Source organism: Ovis canadensis, chromosome 11 (genome assembly GCF_042477335.2).
Source record: "Ovis canadensis isolate MfBH-ARS-UI-01 breed Bighorn chromosome 11, ARS-UI_OviCan_v2, whole genome shotgun sequence".
NCBI classification, from domain to species: domain Eukaryota; kingdom Metazoa; phylum Chordata; class Mammalia; order Artiodactyla; family Bovidae; genus Ovis; species Ovis canadensis.
The window spans coordinates 51,615,539-51,630,309 of record NC_091255.1 but is presented as its reverse complement, the minus strand read 5'-3'; the positions used below and the strand labels follow the sequence as shown (position 1 = coordinate 51,630,309).

The 14,771-nt window shown below is 48.1% G+C and overlaps 1 long non-coding RNA gene and 1 other non-coding gene across 3 annotated transcripts; one reads left to right on the top strand and one right to left on the bottom strand.

The window, feature by feature from the left end:
- Positions 1-4,304: 4,304 nt before the first annotated feature.
- LOC138415598 (U2 spliceosomal RNA) lies at positions 4,305-4,495 on the bottom strand. Its single transcript, XR_011247344.1, has one exon. It is a non-coding gene; the product is annotated as a U2 spliceosomal RNA (small nuclear RNA).
- Positions 4,496-4,770: 275 nt separating this feature from the next.
- Positions 4,771-5,755, top strand: LOC138414355 (uncharacterized). 2 transcript variants are annotated; one of them, XR_011246801.1, is made up of 2 exons: positions 4,771-5,480; positions 5,587-5,755. It is a non-coding gene; the product is annotated as an uncharacterized lncRNA (long non-coding RNA). The 2 variants fall into 2 exon arrangements; XR_011246802.1 differs by having other exon boundaries at positions 4,832-4,919.
- Positions 5,756-14,771: the final 9,016 nt, after the last annotated feature.

The window sequence follows — 14,771 nt, the reverse complement described above, 5'->3', positions numbered from 1 at the left end:
TGGGCACTGCGGAGCTGCGGCTGCGAAGAACCAGCTTCTGGGCTCAGTGCTTAGTCTGGTGGGGAGACAGCTCTGAGGAAGACCCTCCACAGAGCCGCTGGAATCTGACCCAGGTCGGGGAGCCAATGGGAGGAAGCAGGTAGTTCCCAGCTAGTCTCTCCTACTGTCTGGAATGTTTCTTTGCCTCCTGGCCACTTAAACTTGCCTCTGATGTCACCACTGGAGAGGCCTTCGTGAGCCCACCCCCCCCCCCACCCCGCCCCATGTAAAGTAGATCTCTCCCCAGTCACGCTCCCAGAACATTTCCGTTTTATTTTTCTCGATGGCCTATGTCACTATCTGAAATGACCCTCTAGAGTCACTGTCTGTCTCTCCCTATTTCTTACTATAATGTTCACCCTATGAGGGCAGGTCCTTATCCATTTCACTGAGGCCTTCAACCTGGCAGGCACTCCATCCATGAATGCTCAAAGTAAGAAGGTCTGAATGTTCTCTCTAGGGAATCCTCCAGTGCACTCTGTCCTGGGCTGTGATCTTGTGGCCAAGGCCTGCAGAAATGAGGCTGCCAGGAAACAAAATGGTCATTTTGGAGGAAGGTTCCATGGGCTCCAGGCTGGATGTGGAGATGGGGACTGGAATTCCCATTTAAAGGATACCGGACTGGGCCAGGCCCCAGTGTTGCCCTGACAAACTGGGTCCTTTCCTTCACCCCCACTTTGTCCCATTTCCTCCTTGCCATTTGTTTATCAATGCCTTTCCTGACAAAGGGAAAGGATGAAGGACGGGGGAGAGACTGCCAGTTTCAGGTCTCTTATCTTTAATCAAGTGACAGGTTCCCTCTTGGGTGAGAGGCCCAGGAGATGGAAGAGAGGAGATAGGGAGTTTCAAAGATTGTCGAGAAAACAATATCTGATTGTTCACAGCCCACTTCAGCTAATTTCTAGCTGGGTGACTTTCACAAGTCACTTAACCTTTCTGTTCTTCAGTTTCTTTTTTTAGGGAAAATACACTTGGGTGGAGCTGAGAATTTAAAAAATTCCTAGAGCTGAGGGTTTTCCCCTGGGGACTCCAGCAAACCCACACTGTTTCAGAGATCTGTTAGGTGTTGGGAGCAGTGCCTTGTCCACAGGATAGAAGAAATAATCCCGTATGAAAAAGAAACAAAACTACTAAAGGATCTGGACACCTCCTTATTACAGTGGTTTGAAAGTTAAAGGAAATTTTGCATAATATTGGTCCATGGATATGAACCTCACAAGAAACAGTACCCTCCTAAGTAAACCACCCCAACAGGGCAACAGAAAATCACACGTTGGTGAAACAAAACAGAAACCTTCACGTGAGACAGGTACCCAGAGCAAAACAAGGAAAACACTGAAAAAGATGTAACAAGGCTGTTGTTCATAATTTCTCTTTCCCCTGAGAGGGGTGCACCATTCTTGCAGGTACTACAATACCAAGTCAATGGGTGGAGTGGACGGAGTAAGGTTCTATTCCAACTCCCTGCCCCAAACATCCACTTACTAAAATGTCCTGGCATAGAGGATGTGGTGTTGTTTCGTGTTGTTTGGTTGCTAAGTCCTGTCTGACTCTATGCATCTCCGTGGATTGCATCACGCCCAGACCTCCCGGTCCTTCAGTATCTCCTGGAGTTGGTCAAACGCATGTCCATTGATGTGGTGATGCCATCCAACCATCTCATCCTCTGTCTTCCTTCTCCTGCCTTCAATCTTTCCCAGCATCACAGTCTTTTCCAGGGAGTGGGTTCTTCCCATCAGGTGACCAATGTATTGGAGCTTCAGCTTCAGTGTCAGTGCTTCCAAGGAGAATTCAGGGTTGATTTCCTTTAAGATGGACTGGTTTGATCTCCCTGCGATCCAAGGGACTCTCAGGAGTCTTCTCAGTTCCAAAGTTCCAAAGCACCACAGTTCCAAAGTTCTTTGGCCTCTGACATTTTTGTAGTCCAGCTCTCACATCCCTCCATGACTTCTGGAAAGACCATAGCCTTGACTATAGGGACCATTGTCGATAAAGTGATGTCTTTGCTTTTTAACACGCTGTCTAGGTTGTCGTAACTTTCCTGCCAAGAAGCAATCATCTTCTGATCTCCTGGCTGCAGTCACTATCCTCAGTGATTTTAGAGCCCAAGAAGAGGCAATCTGTCACTGCTTCCACATTTCCCCTGTTCGATTAGCAATGCAGTGATGGGACCAGTTGTCATGACCTTAGTGTTTTTACTATTGAAGGTTTTTTTTTTAAAATTAATTATTCATTTTTGACTGCACTGGGTCTTTGTTGATGCTAGAGTCTTCTCTAGTTGCCAGCAGGGGCTACTCTCTAATTGTGGTTCATGGGCTCTAGAGTACGGGCTCTATTTGGACCACGGGCTTAGCACGTCATCATGAACTCAGCCAGAGCCTGCCTCTGTAACGTTGGGCCTGGCCTGTGCTGGGCACAGCAGCTGCAGGGAAGTTTCTGTTCTCAGGGAGCAGACAGCTTCGTGAAAATAACCATAGGCAGCCCTCATGGCATGGGAAAGCCATGCAGCACATTTTCCATTGCGGCTGCCTGGCTGCAGGGTGCAGGGCATGAGGTGGGAACAAAACCAAGAATCTACACTGGTCTGCTTGCTGATGGACCTGGCCATGGGCTCAGGCCAGCTCTGCATGTGAAACCAGGTTAAAAGCGGTTGGGCTGCCTCACTTTTCTGAGTCTAAAAATGGGATGACGACCTAGGGCTTTTGGTGACAGAGTGTGCGGCTCTAAAGCACATGTTCCAGCTTTCTTGCGTGTTTAGCTTGGGTTTTGTGAGTGCATTGCTATTTACCCCATGAAATCACGTGTACAACACTCTGCTTTGTAACTGGACTTGTATTATCACTTTTTTCTGTGACCACCCATTTCATGTTAGCTACATTGTTAGTCAGCTTATCATTAAATTAACCGTGAATCCTTTCAGCGGCCTGTGAAGTGGTAACTAGTCCATTTTGTGGTCTTTTGACACACTGTTTTTATAATTTGCATCATTGGCTAATTAGTTGATGCTTAAAATTCTTTGAGGATTTCTCTGTGGTTTCGTGCTTGATTTCTTTCCGAATATTTGTAAAAGAACAGTTCTGTATGTTTTCCTTGCTGTTGGAGTTCTCTGGCGGTGTGTCAGCTTTCATCATTGGTTTTGATTTCCTGTCTCATCCTGTTGTCTGCTTAGTTGTCATCAATCCAGACCCCTCCCCCGCCCCCGAGGCTGTAGTTTACCCATCCATCTCCCTTCCCCCGTCCCCCCATTTGCTCTGGTCATAGCTGTGCTGTGGTCCACAGCGTGTGTGCCCTTAGTCGGGTCTGTGCTTTGTCTTCATGTCTCATTAAATGGTGTTTTTCCCCCATAGCAGTAAGTTGAATTGGTGTATCACTATGTAGTTACAGGAGAAGGCAATGGCAACCCACTCCAGTACTCTTGCCTGAAAATCCCACGGACGGAGGAGCCTGGTAGGCTGCAGTCCACGGGTCGCACAGAGTTGGACACGAATGAAGTGACTTAGCAGTAGCAGCACTTAGCAGTTGTGTCAAAGCGGTTTAGTTGCCCCAGGGCATGTGGAATATTCCTGAACCAGGAATTGAACCAATCCCCTACACTGGCAAGGGGATTCTTAATCACTAGGCTAGGAAGCAAGTCCAGTACTGAGTTTTAGGCCAGCTTTTTCACTCTCCTCCTTCACCCTCAGCAAGAGTCGTTTGTTCTGGCTTATGTCATGATCTGAACTTTGTGCTAACCTCAAAAGCCTGCCTTGTGTATCCAAAAGACAGTGGTCTTACTTTAGGCCCTCTTCTCTTCGGAACTCTAAGGAAGACCACTCGTCAGTGGCACTGACCTCTCCTTGTCAGTCAGTCACCTGGATAAATGAAATCCCAGTACAACCGACACACTGAGTGGAAAGCCCATCATTTTAACCTCGACTCCAGGTGGAATCTGGTGTTTTTGAGCAGGAACTGCTTGAAGACAGAAAACAAAACACAGAAGTAATGTTAGAGATTTGTTCTAAAGATGACATCTCTGGATGACTGGGGATATCAAGTGGGAGCTTGGACACTTGCTCCTTTTGTAGCATGTATAAAATGAGAGAGGGGAAACCAGTTTTCCAAGACAGAAAGGAGTGGTATTTAGAAAAATAGAGGCTTAATTAATTAAGCAGACGCTTCAAACTACACCTCCGAAACTGTAGAAAAAGAAAGCACCAAGTTCAAGATCTGGCTGACTCCAGAGAAGAACCAGCTTCTGCCTTTGGGTACTTCCGTTAGTGTCCCCGAGGGGGTGCACCGTTCCTGGAGGTACTGCAATACCAGGTCGATGCGTGGAGTGGACGGAGCAAGCTCCTATTCCAACTCCCTGCTCCAAAAATCCATTTAATACATTGTTCTCGGATAGAGAACGTATCAGATATTAAACTGATAAGAACAGATACTACACTTGATCTTAGCCAAAAGGCCGAGAAGCGATACCGTGGCACCGCCCGTCGCTGTCGCCGTCCTGTGTCCTGCATGTTGCACTCAGGGTGACCGGGTCCCCGCTCACTCCAGGTCTCCCTTCCTTGGCCTCGTTGACAGTGCTCTGGCGGCTCTACACCAGACGCTCGAGCAGAAGTTGGATTCTCCACGCTGTAAAAGAGAAATTCCTCATCTGCCCTGGCTGTGTGGATCGCGGGCGGAAGCGCCGCCTCGAATCTGCATGCCCCGCCCTCTGTCGCCAAGAAGGCGCGGCTCCGGCGGGACGGCAGCGCCCTGGGGACGGCCTCCGGGCGGCGGCAGGGGAGCTTCTCCTTGGTGTTAGTGGAGAGTGGAGACCCGACCGGAGCGGGTGCGGGGTGGCCGGCAAGAGGGACCCGTGCGACGAGCTGTTGGCCGAGAGTTTTCCTGAAGCCAAGGTCGCAAGACTCACTCGCCAGAAACGCCCAGATTGCAGTGTGTTACCCAGGCCTCCGCCTGCGGAGAGAGGGGCCCCGTAGGGTCGGGTGTGTGGAGGGGGCTTCCCGGCCAGGCGGAGGGCGGGCCGGGCCGCGGGACGGGTTCACTGCAACTCCAGCGCCCTTGTCCGTCGGTGCCTCTAGGAACGAAAGCGATCCCGGGCTTCCTACCGAAAGGTCCCTCCGCCAAGGACCTCGTTTCCCTACCCCTCCTCCTCAGCTGTGGGCTAAGCTAGTGGCTCAGATTGTAAAGAATTCGCCTGTAGTACAGGAAACCTGGGTTCGATTCCTGGGTCAGGAAATCCTCTGGAGAAGGAAATGGCGACACACTCTGCTATTTTTGCCTGGGAAATCCTATGGACAGAGTAGCCTGGCAGCCTGCTGTCCAGGGGGTCGCAAAAGACAGACAGGACTTAGCGACTAAACAGCCACCACCACCACCATTCTGTTGATTGAGCTGTCACAGCCACTAGCCACAGGCAGCCAGGAAGCGCCTCGCAGGTGGTTCCTCCCAATTCAGAGGTATTGAAAGTGTAAAACACACATGGGCTTTCAAAGACTTAGTATTAAAAACTGTAAAATATCTCTGTAATTTTGATATTAATTACATATTGTAATGTTATTTTAGATATATCTTTTTTTCCTGGGGAGGAGCCTCCACATGGTTTGGAAGAACCCTGAGGTGGGATGGAACCCAGGCCCTCGTCATCAAAGGCATGGAGTTCTATCCACTGGACCACCAGAGCATTTCTGAAATATCTTAAGTTAAAGAACATATTAAACTTAATTTCACTTGCTTCTCGTTATTTTTTTTTTATGCCTAAGAATATTTAAATTTATCTGTGGGATGGAATTGCAGTCCAGTGGTTAGGCCTCAGTATTTTCAGTGCAGGAGCCCAGGTTCCATCCTTGGCTGGGGACCTGGGGTCCCCAAAGCCACACAGCATGTCCAAAGGGGGAAAAAAGTTACCTGTTATGAGTCACATTATTCTATAGAAAGCACTGGTACAGATGAAAGTGCTGAGAGGCTAAGCAATTGCCTAATGTGAAACAAAATCAGGATTCCCATTCAAGCATCCTGCTAACCACTGGGGCCTCAGGTTTTTTTAACCAGGGGTCCAGAATTCATGCTTTTGAACTGTGGTATTGGAGAAGACTCTTGAGAGTTCCTTGGACTGCAAGGAGATCAAACCAGTCCATCCTAAAGGAAATCAGTCCTGAATATTCATTGGAAGGACTGATGCTGAAGCTGAAGTTCCAATACTTTGGCCACCTGATGCTAAGAACCAGTTCATTGGAAAAGACCTTGATGCTGGGAAAGATTGAAGGCGGGAGGAGAAGGGGATGACAGAGGATGAAATGGTTGGATGGCCTCACTGACTGAATGGACATGAATTTGAGTAAGTTCTGGGAGTTGGTGATGGACAGGGAAGCCCACTGTGCTGCAGTCCATGGGATCACAAAGAGTTGGACACAACTGAGTGACTGAACTGGCTGGCTCCTGATATTTCAATTGGGATGATTAAGAATGCCTCTCTGATTAGAGTACTTGTGAAGTCACATGTGGAAATGCAAGCACATGGGAATGCCTTCATGAGAACACTCCAGGGAAAGTCACATTTTGCCTGTAAAATAGGAATGATACCATTTTACAGTGTTGTGAGCTATCTCTACCTACTCACTCTGAGCCTTCCTGTTTCACATCCCACTTTCCCTGGTCTTGTATTTCTGCTGGCCACCAAGTCAGATTTACACCCATAATGCTCAAATGGCATAGCTATACATGTAGACATGGACACAGACACATAGAATGTAGGTATATTCGCAAATATACAGCCAATAGTGCTGTATTATTGCCGGGGTCCAGCCCCGGTGGATCCAGGGTAATTTGAAGGGGAGACGGAACCGGCATCCTAGGGAAAAACTTATTTAATTACAGATATATAGAGAGATTAGAAACGGATGGAAGTAGGAAATATTAGCGGAGAAAAAGATGCTGAATAACAACTTGGTTTACGTGGAATACCAATCACCACCTACATAGGCCACAGGCGTCTTTCTGTTCTCCCGAAGGAGAGGAGGCACTGAGGCCTCCCCGGTCTGATCTTAGAAGCCCAGGCAAAATTAGCAGGCTTGGTGAGTACCCATGTTCCAGATGGGAATTCAGCCAGAAGGGGAAAGAAAGAACAACACGGGGGAATCAGTCTTTCCAGAAACTGATCCCATTTCTTTATTTTTCAGGTTTGCTTATATACTTTTTGCTATACATAGGGATGAATACAAAGTCATGCAGGGTCAGCAGACCTGACCGTTGTCACAATCAGGTGCTTCGTATAAAATTATACAAAGGTCTTATGGGTTTTACATCATCTTCTGGCCATGAGGACTGCTGACATTTTATGGCCCTTTCTGATAACGGTCAGTCAACCAGAAAACTTATTTTTTTCCAGGGGTGATTTTTTCTTAAACCAGGTGCCACCCTCCAAATAAAGTTGCATTCCTATAGAGTGAGGGTGTAGTGGGTTACAATCAAGAAAGGAATTTACTTCGCCTAAAGTTTAACATGATTAATCTTAAAGGTTAATACTTATTTCTCCAATATGTTAGTTATATTCATTATAAGGGCAGGGAATATGGAGATTTAGCAGCAAATATTTGTTCAACAAATGAAAAACCCTTCACCAATATAATTTCTAATCAACCCACTATACTATACTAATAATTTTCTAACTTCTCAAAAGAGTCTGTATTTAGAAAGTTTTAAACATCTCGTGCCTCTCATGGTTGGGAGGCTGTAAACGATCACGTGTGGCAGGACGAATCCACTCAGGCAGACTAGAGAATCTTCAGAGGAGTTTGTAAGTTGAAACACTCTTGTCACGCCCAGGAATTTTTATTAACTGGAACTGCAAGTTAACTCCTTCTCTGAGAGAAATGGTGATGGGGGAGAGTCCCCCATAAAGTCAGAGGTGTAGGTGAGAGCATAAAACAGACTCTGGTTTTGGGGGTAGATGCTCGGGAACAGGGGGTTTCCTGAGGCTCTATCCCGCCTTTGCGTATGCTGAAGCCTCCTTCTTCATGACCTTTGCCATGGGCGGAGTTCCTCACGCCGGCTCTTTTGTTTGCTGAGCCTTTTTCAGCGCTTATGACAGTGCTCCAAATGTGCTTAGTTCTTGTGAATATGTGTTGACTAAATGGATGAGAGACAAATGAGGTCATGTAAAATGTGCTTAGCCTGGGCCTGACAACTCTTCAGGCCCTCCCATCCCATGAGGTCTGTTCAGATCTGGGTGCTCGGACCATCATCTGCTCACTCATTTGGTTTCCCTGAGAAGGGGTTGCTGTGGTCCCAACACTTCCATCATCTGTTCATGTCTCATAGACTTCCTCCTTGTCCTGCCTGGTGTCCTGCCCATTTGGACAGGTGTTTCAGTCTCCATTCTGAGTTGGAGGTGCCCTCAGGGCAGGAATGACTTCTGACCCGGGTCTCTCTACTAGCACCTGCCCAGGTGTGTCACTTCCCTTACAGGTGATCAACGACAAAATAGGTAAAGTAAGAAAAAAATATTTGTGGGCTTCCCTGGTGGTCAAGTGGTTAAAAATCTGCCTGCCATTGCAGGGGACATGAGTTCAGCCCCTGGTCTGGAAAGATCCCACATGCTTCAAGGCAACAAATCCCTGTGGCACAACTACTGAGCCGGTGCTCCAGAGCCCTACACTCATTCTTATCCTCCTACCTGGGTCTAGCTGACCTTGACTCAGTTGGTCTCGCCAACTTCCGGGTAAGGACACTTCCTGAGACTTGCATCAGGGAGTTCCAATCCAGAAGTCAAGGAACTAGCTTTTTTTTTTTTTTAATTAAAACAATTTGTGGCCACACTGTGTGGCATGGGATGTTACTTCACCAACCAGGTTCAAACCCCCAATCTCTGCTTTGGAAGCACAGGGTCCCAACCACTGGACTGCCAGGAGAGTCCCTCAAGAAGCTGTTCCCAGGCCTCAGATTTACCCGCTGATGGTTTGTTAGTGTCCCTGTGGGGGAACCAGGCGCTGCTTTTGGCACATTCCTGGTCATAATCTCATTGTACATCACTCGTTTCCCTGGGGAAATGTTCCCCCCCTCCCCCCACCAAGTCTCAGGGGAGAGAGGCACTGGACTCACTCATGATACTTCTAAAGGTCTCCCAAGTCCAGAGGTCTTCCCACGAGGCCAGGCAGCCAGCTGTCAGACACAAACCTTGACTCATCCATTCTTTCATCTGACGCTGATTTGCTAGGTGCCTCTGATGGGACAGAGCTGTTAGGGGTTTGTGCTAAGTCACTTCAGTTCTGTCTGACTCTTTGTGACCCCACGGACTGTAGCCCGCCAGTTTCCCCTGTTCGTGGGATTCTCCAGGGAAGAATACTGGAGTGGGTTGCCATGCTCTTCTCCATTTAGGGGTTTGGGTGATAATAACATCTCTGTTGTCCACTTCCAGGAGAACATTGGAAGTACTATTTGTCAGGGAATATATACAGCCTTGTGGGCAACTCTCTAGAAATCTGTTCTAGACCCTTTCTGCTCAAAGTATGGTCTGTGAACAGCTACAGCCCCATCACCTTGGAGCTGGTTAGAAATGCAGGATGCAGGCACAAGTCAGACCTCTGGCTTTTTTTGAAGGGGCTGCCAGGGCTGCTGAAGCAAAATGCCATAGGCTGGTGGCTTAAAGAATGGAAATGTATTTTCTTACAGTTCTGGAGACTGGATGTCCTCAACCAGTGAGAGCCCTCTCCTTGGCTTCCAGATGGCAGATTTCTCTCCATATCTTCATGTGTTAGACAGAGAAAGAATAAGCTCTCTGGTGTCTCATCTCATAAGGGAGCTAATCCCAATAAGAGGGCCCCATCCTCATAACCTCTTCTTAAACTAAATGCGCCCCACTCCCCAGATGTCTCGCCTCCAAATAGCGCTTCAAGTATGAAGTTCGGGGGCACGATTCAATCCAGAATCCCTGCCGATCCAGAATCTGCATTTAGTAGGGTCCACAGGGTACCCATGTGTACTTTATTTATTTTTAATTGGAGGATAATTGCTTTACCATGTCGATGTTGATTTCTGCCAGACATCAACATGAATCAACCATAGGTATGCATATGTCCCCTCCCTGTTGAACGTCCCTCCTACCTCCCTTTCCATCCCACGCCACTAGGCTGAGCTCCCTGGGTCATGGAGCAAATACCCAAAGCCTACCTATTTTACATTTGGTAGTGTATATATGGGGTTTCCAGGTGGCGCTAGAGGTTTGACCCCTGGGTCAGGAAGAGCCCCTGGAGGAGGGCATGGTAACCCACTCCAGTATTCTTGCCTGGAGAATCCCATGGACAGAGGAGCCTGGTGGACTACAGTCCCTAGGATCACTGTGAGTCGGACTTGCTGGAAGTGACTTAGCACACACCCACGCACGCACTGTATATATATTTCAATGCTACTCTTTCAATTCATCCCACCTGCTCCTTCCCCCTGTTGTGTCCACAAGATTTTTCTCTAGGTATGTGTCTCTACTGTCCATGTGCATTTTAAATTTAATTTTATTTGGCTGCCCTGTGTCATAGATGCGGCTTGAGGGATCTTCGATCTTCATTGTTGCATGTGGGCAACACGTGAGATCTTTTAGCTGTAGCATGTGAACACTCAGTTGCAGCATGTGGGAGCTAGCTCTCTGACCAGGGATGGAACCTGGCCCCCCTGCACAGGAGCACGTAGTCTTAGGCACTGGATCACCAGGGAAGTCCCTTGTGCGAACATTGAAGGTTAGAAGCAATGCTTTAAGTCACACACGTTGAAAAAGAAATGGCAGTTGGTCAACTTGCATATGTCATTTTGTATGTTTTCTGAGGAAGATGAAACTGGCTTCCTGGGCCAAATTTTTTTATTCATGGAGATAAGCTAAATAGCTAGGAGGACTTTGTGCCAACCCCTTTGCTGAGTCCTTCACACATTTTACGTTCTTTAATTCTCATAATGACACTAAGAGATAAATATTTTCATCCCATTTGCAGAAGAGGTTGAGGCTGAGAGAGATAAGTAATCTGTCCAGGGGCTTCTCTGGATATGTTCAGGCCAGGAGTGGAATTCATCATCCATGTCAGTGGTCCCTCTAGAGTGGTCCCCAGTCCAGAAGCATCGTTATCCCCTTAGAACTTGTTAGAAATGCACGTTCTTGGGCTTGAGAGCCTGAGACACATTGAATCAGAAATTCTGGAAGGAGGCCCGAGCAATCTGTGTTTACCAAGTCCTCCAGATGATTCTGACAAACTCTCATCAGAGCATGCACCCATTCAAAGTTACGCCCCCTTCCAATGTGGGTCAGACAACATGGGTGACTTGACAGAAATTTATGAAACCAAGAAGCTGAATCAGGGACTTTCTGGTGGTCCAGTGGTTAAGAATCTGCCTCCCAGTATAGGGGACACGAGTTCGATCCCCGGTCCAGAATTAAAATTTGCCCAAGCTGCGAGGTAACTAAAAAGTATTTTTTAAAAAAGCTGAATCAAACATGTAAGGTCGCTGGGGATTGGCCCCTGTTGTGAATGCTCTAGAGTCCCTCAGCTCAGATAACTGGCTGACAGTGAGTTCCCTGCACAGTGTGAGCCTGGCTTTCTCCCCCCAACTCACCTCCCCATCTCTCTCTAGTGGGCATATTCCTCCCATCTGGCACCTGTTGGCTGTTGCTCCCATGGCACTGTCACCCTCTTGGGGCTCTGGCTGCTGTTCCTTCCTGATCACCCAATGCCCTCCTGAAGGCAAGGTCTCCCCTAGTGCCAGTCTCCTGTGCAGATGGATGGTGGAATCTGTCCCCGAGTGGATCTGTCTCCTAAGACACCGCAACCTGCTGCAATTGCCTCTTCACCACCTTCTCCAGCCTCCTCCCACCTCTGCCTTCCCAGCACCAGCTATTTGGCCTTCTGCTGCTGCTGCTGCTGCTGCTAAGTCGCTTCAGTCGTGTCCGACTCTGTGCGACCCCATAGATGGCAGCCTACCAGGCTCCTCCATCCCTGGGATTCTCCAGGCAAGAATACTGGAGTGGGTTGCCATTTCCTTCTCCAATGAATGAAAGTGAAAAGGGAAAGTGAAGTCGCTCAGTTGTGCCCGACTCTCAGCGACCCCATGGACTGCAGCCCACCAGGCTCCTCCGTCCATGGGATTTTCCAGGCAAGAATACTGGAGTGGGGGTACCACTGCCTTCTCCGATTAGGCCCTCAGTAAAAGCATAAGAAATGTCACTGAAATCAGATTTCCTGCTCAGAAAGTGTTCATTTACATCTCATCTTAAACCTTACAAAAAACAATGAAAAGGGTGGCTTTTCCATTCCCAACCTCAAACTGTAGTGAAAGCCCTGTCTGAAAGGATGACTCCAGGGGAATTCCCTTGCAGTTCAGTGGTTAGGTCTCCATGCTTTCACTGCCAAGGGCAAGGGTTCAATATCTGGTAGGGGAACTAAGATCCCACAAGCTCTGGTGGCATGGCCAGAGAAACAAACAAAAAGACCCCAGAAGGAATGAACCTGTCCAACTAGACTCCTCTTTGCTTCAGACTTAGGCAGTGACAGAGTCCTCCACTAGGGGGCAGCACCTGCTCCTTTTCTGCCCTGGCCGGGGCTCTGGGACTTGGTTTTGGAGGAGTTGCCTCTGAATGGGCCCTTGGCAGGAGAAAAGGGTATCTAAGGACCCCTCCCCTCAGTTTTTCTTTTTTTAAATTCACACCCATTCTAAGTAGTAGGTTTGGTTTCCCCCATTTTATTCTTTTTTTTTTTTTTTTGGTTTTGGGATCTTAAATCCCCAACCAGGGATGTAATCTGTGCCCTGTGCAGTGGGAGAACAGAGTTGTATCCAGTGGACAGCCAGGGAATTCCCGCTTTGTTTTACTCTTGAGGAAGCATAGCTGGGATTTGAAATACGTGTCTTTGTCATTCCCTGGCAGAAGCCGCTCTTGGACCTCGTCTCCCCTCCCATCGCTCCTCCTGCAGACTCCTCTCCTCCCTTCAGTTGTGCACTCAGACAGGTCCTCAGTTGGGATGCAGTGGAGACAAGGATGTCTTCAGATGCTTCCTAGGTGAGCTCCACCCATCCTGTACCCTCCCCTACTCCAGAGCCTGCGTTGTCCTGGGGAAAGGGACCTGGAATCATCTAAGCCCCTCATTACATGCTGAGGAAACCAAGGCTCCAAGGGGGCAGGTGGCTTTTTCAAGCCAGTTCACTTGTCAGGACAGGACTCATGATGACTCTCAGCCCAGGGTTCAGCCCATCAGGCCTTAAGGGAGGGCCTCTCTCTCCAGCGTCATCCCTTCCATGATCTCTCTTTGTCTCCTTCAAGAAATCCCACCTCCCTGGTAAAGCTCTGAGGGTTCAGTATTACCCAGACCTTGCCTGGAAGTACAGGGTTTTATAGGTATCCCTCCCAACCCCCAAGGTGTCAGGGACCCCAGACCAGGAAACTCCCAGCTAAGGCTGGGTGCTTAGTTCCCACACTCAAGGAAACCCTTGAGTATATTTAGTCAATCCATCATGTAGTCATGAATCATGGAAGATTTCCTGATTGCCTACTGGGTGGCAGGCACAGTGTTGGGCACTGCGGAGCTGTGGCTGAGAAGAACCAGCTTCTGGGCTCAGCACTTAGTCTGGTGGGGAGACAGCTCTGAGGAAGACCCTCCACTCAGCAGCTGGAATCTGACCCAGGTCAGGGAGCCAATGGGAGGAAGCAGTAGGTCCCAGCTAGTCTGTCCTTCTGTCTGGAATGCTTCCTTGCCTCCTGGCCACTTAAACTTGCCTCTGATGTCACCATTGGAGAGACCTTCATGGGCAACTCCCTCCTCATGTAAAGTAGCTCTCCCCCGAGTCACTCTCCAGCACATTTCCTTGTTTTATTTTCCTTGATGGCTTATGCCACTATCTGAAATGACCCTCTTGAGTCACTGTCTGCTTCTCCCTACTCCTCATTATAATTTCCACTCTATGAGGGCAAGTCCTTATCCATTTCACTGAGGCCTTCAACCTGGCAGGCACTCCATCCATGAATGCTCAAAGTAAGAACATTTGAATGTTCTCTCTAGGAAATCCTCCAATGCACTAGGTCCTGGGTTGTGATCTTGTGGAGAGAAAAGCTTGCAGAAATGAGGCTGCCAGGAAACAAAATGGTCATTAATGGAGGAAGGCTCCCTGGGTCCTAGGCTAGATGTGGAGGTGGAGACTGGAGTTCCCATTTAAAGGATACTGGACTGGGGTAGGCACCAGTGTTGTCCTGACAAACTGAGCCCCTTCCTTCACCCCATCTCGCCCCACCTCTTCCTTGCCATTTGTTTATCAACGCCTTTCCTGGCAAAGGCAAAGGATGAAGGGTCGGGCGAGACTGACAGTTTCAGCTCTCTTATCTTTAATCAAGTGACAGGTTCCCTCTTGGGTGAGAGGCCCAGGAGATGTAAAGGAAGTGCTAAGGAAGTTTCAGAGATTGTGGAGGAAACAATATCTGTGAAAGCCCACTTCAGCTAATTTCTAGCTGGGTGACTTTCACAAGTTTCTTAACCTTTCTGTTCTTCAGTTTCTTCTTTTAGGGAAAACACACTTGGGTGGGGTAGAGAATTTTTAAAATTCCTAGAGCTGAGAGTCTCTTTGAGGACTCCAGCAAACCCAAATTGTTTCAGAGATCTGTTAGATGTTGGGAGCAGTGCCTTGTCCACAGGAGAGAAGAAATAATCCAGTATTTAAAAAAAGAAACAAAACTACTAAAGGCTTTGGACACCTCCTTATTACAGTGTTTTGAAAGATAAAAGAAAATT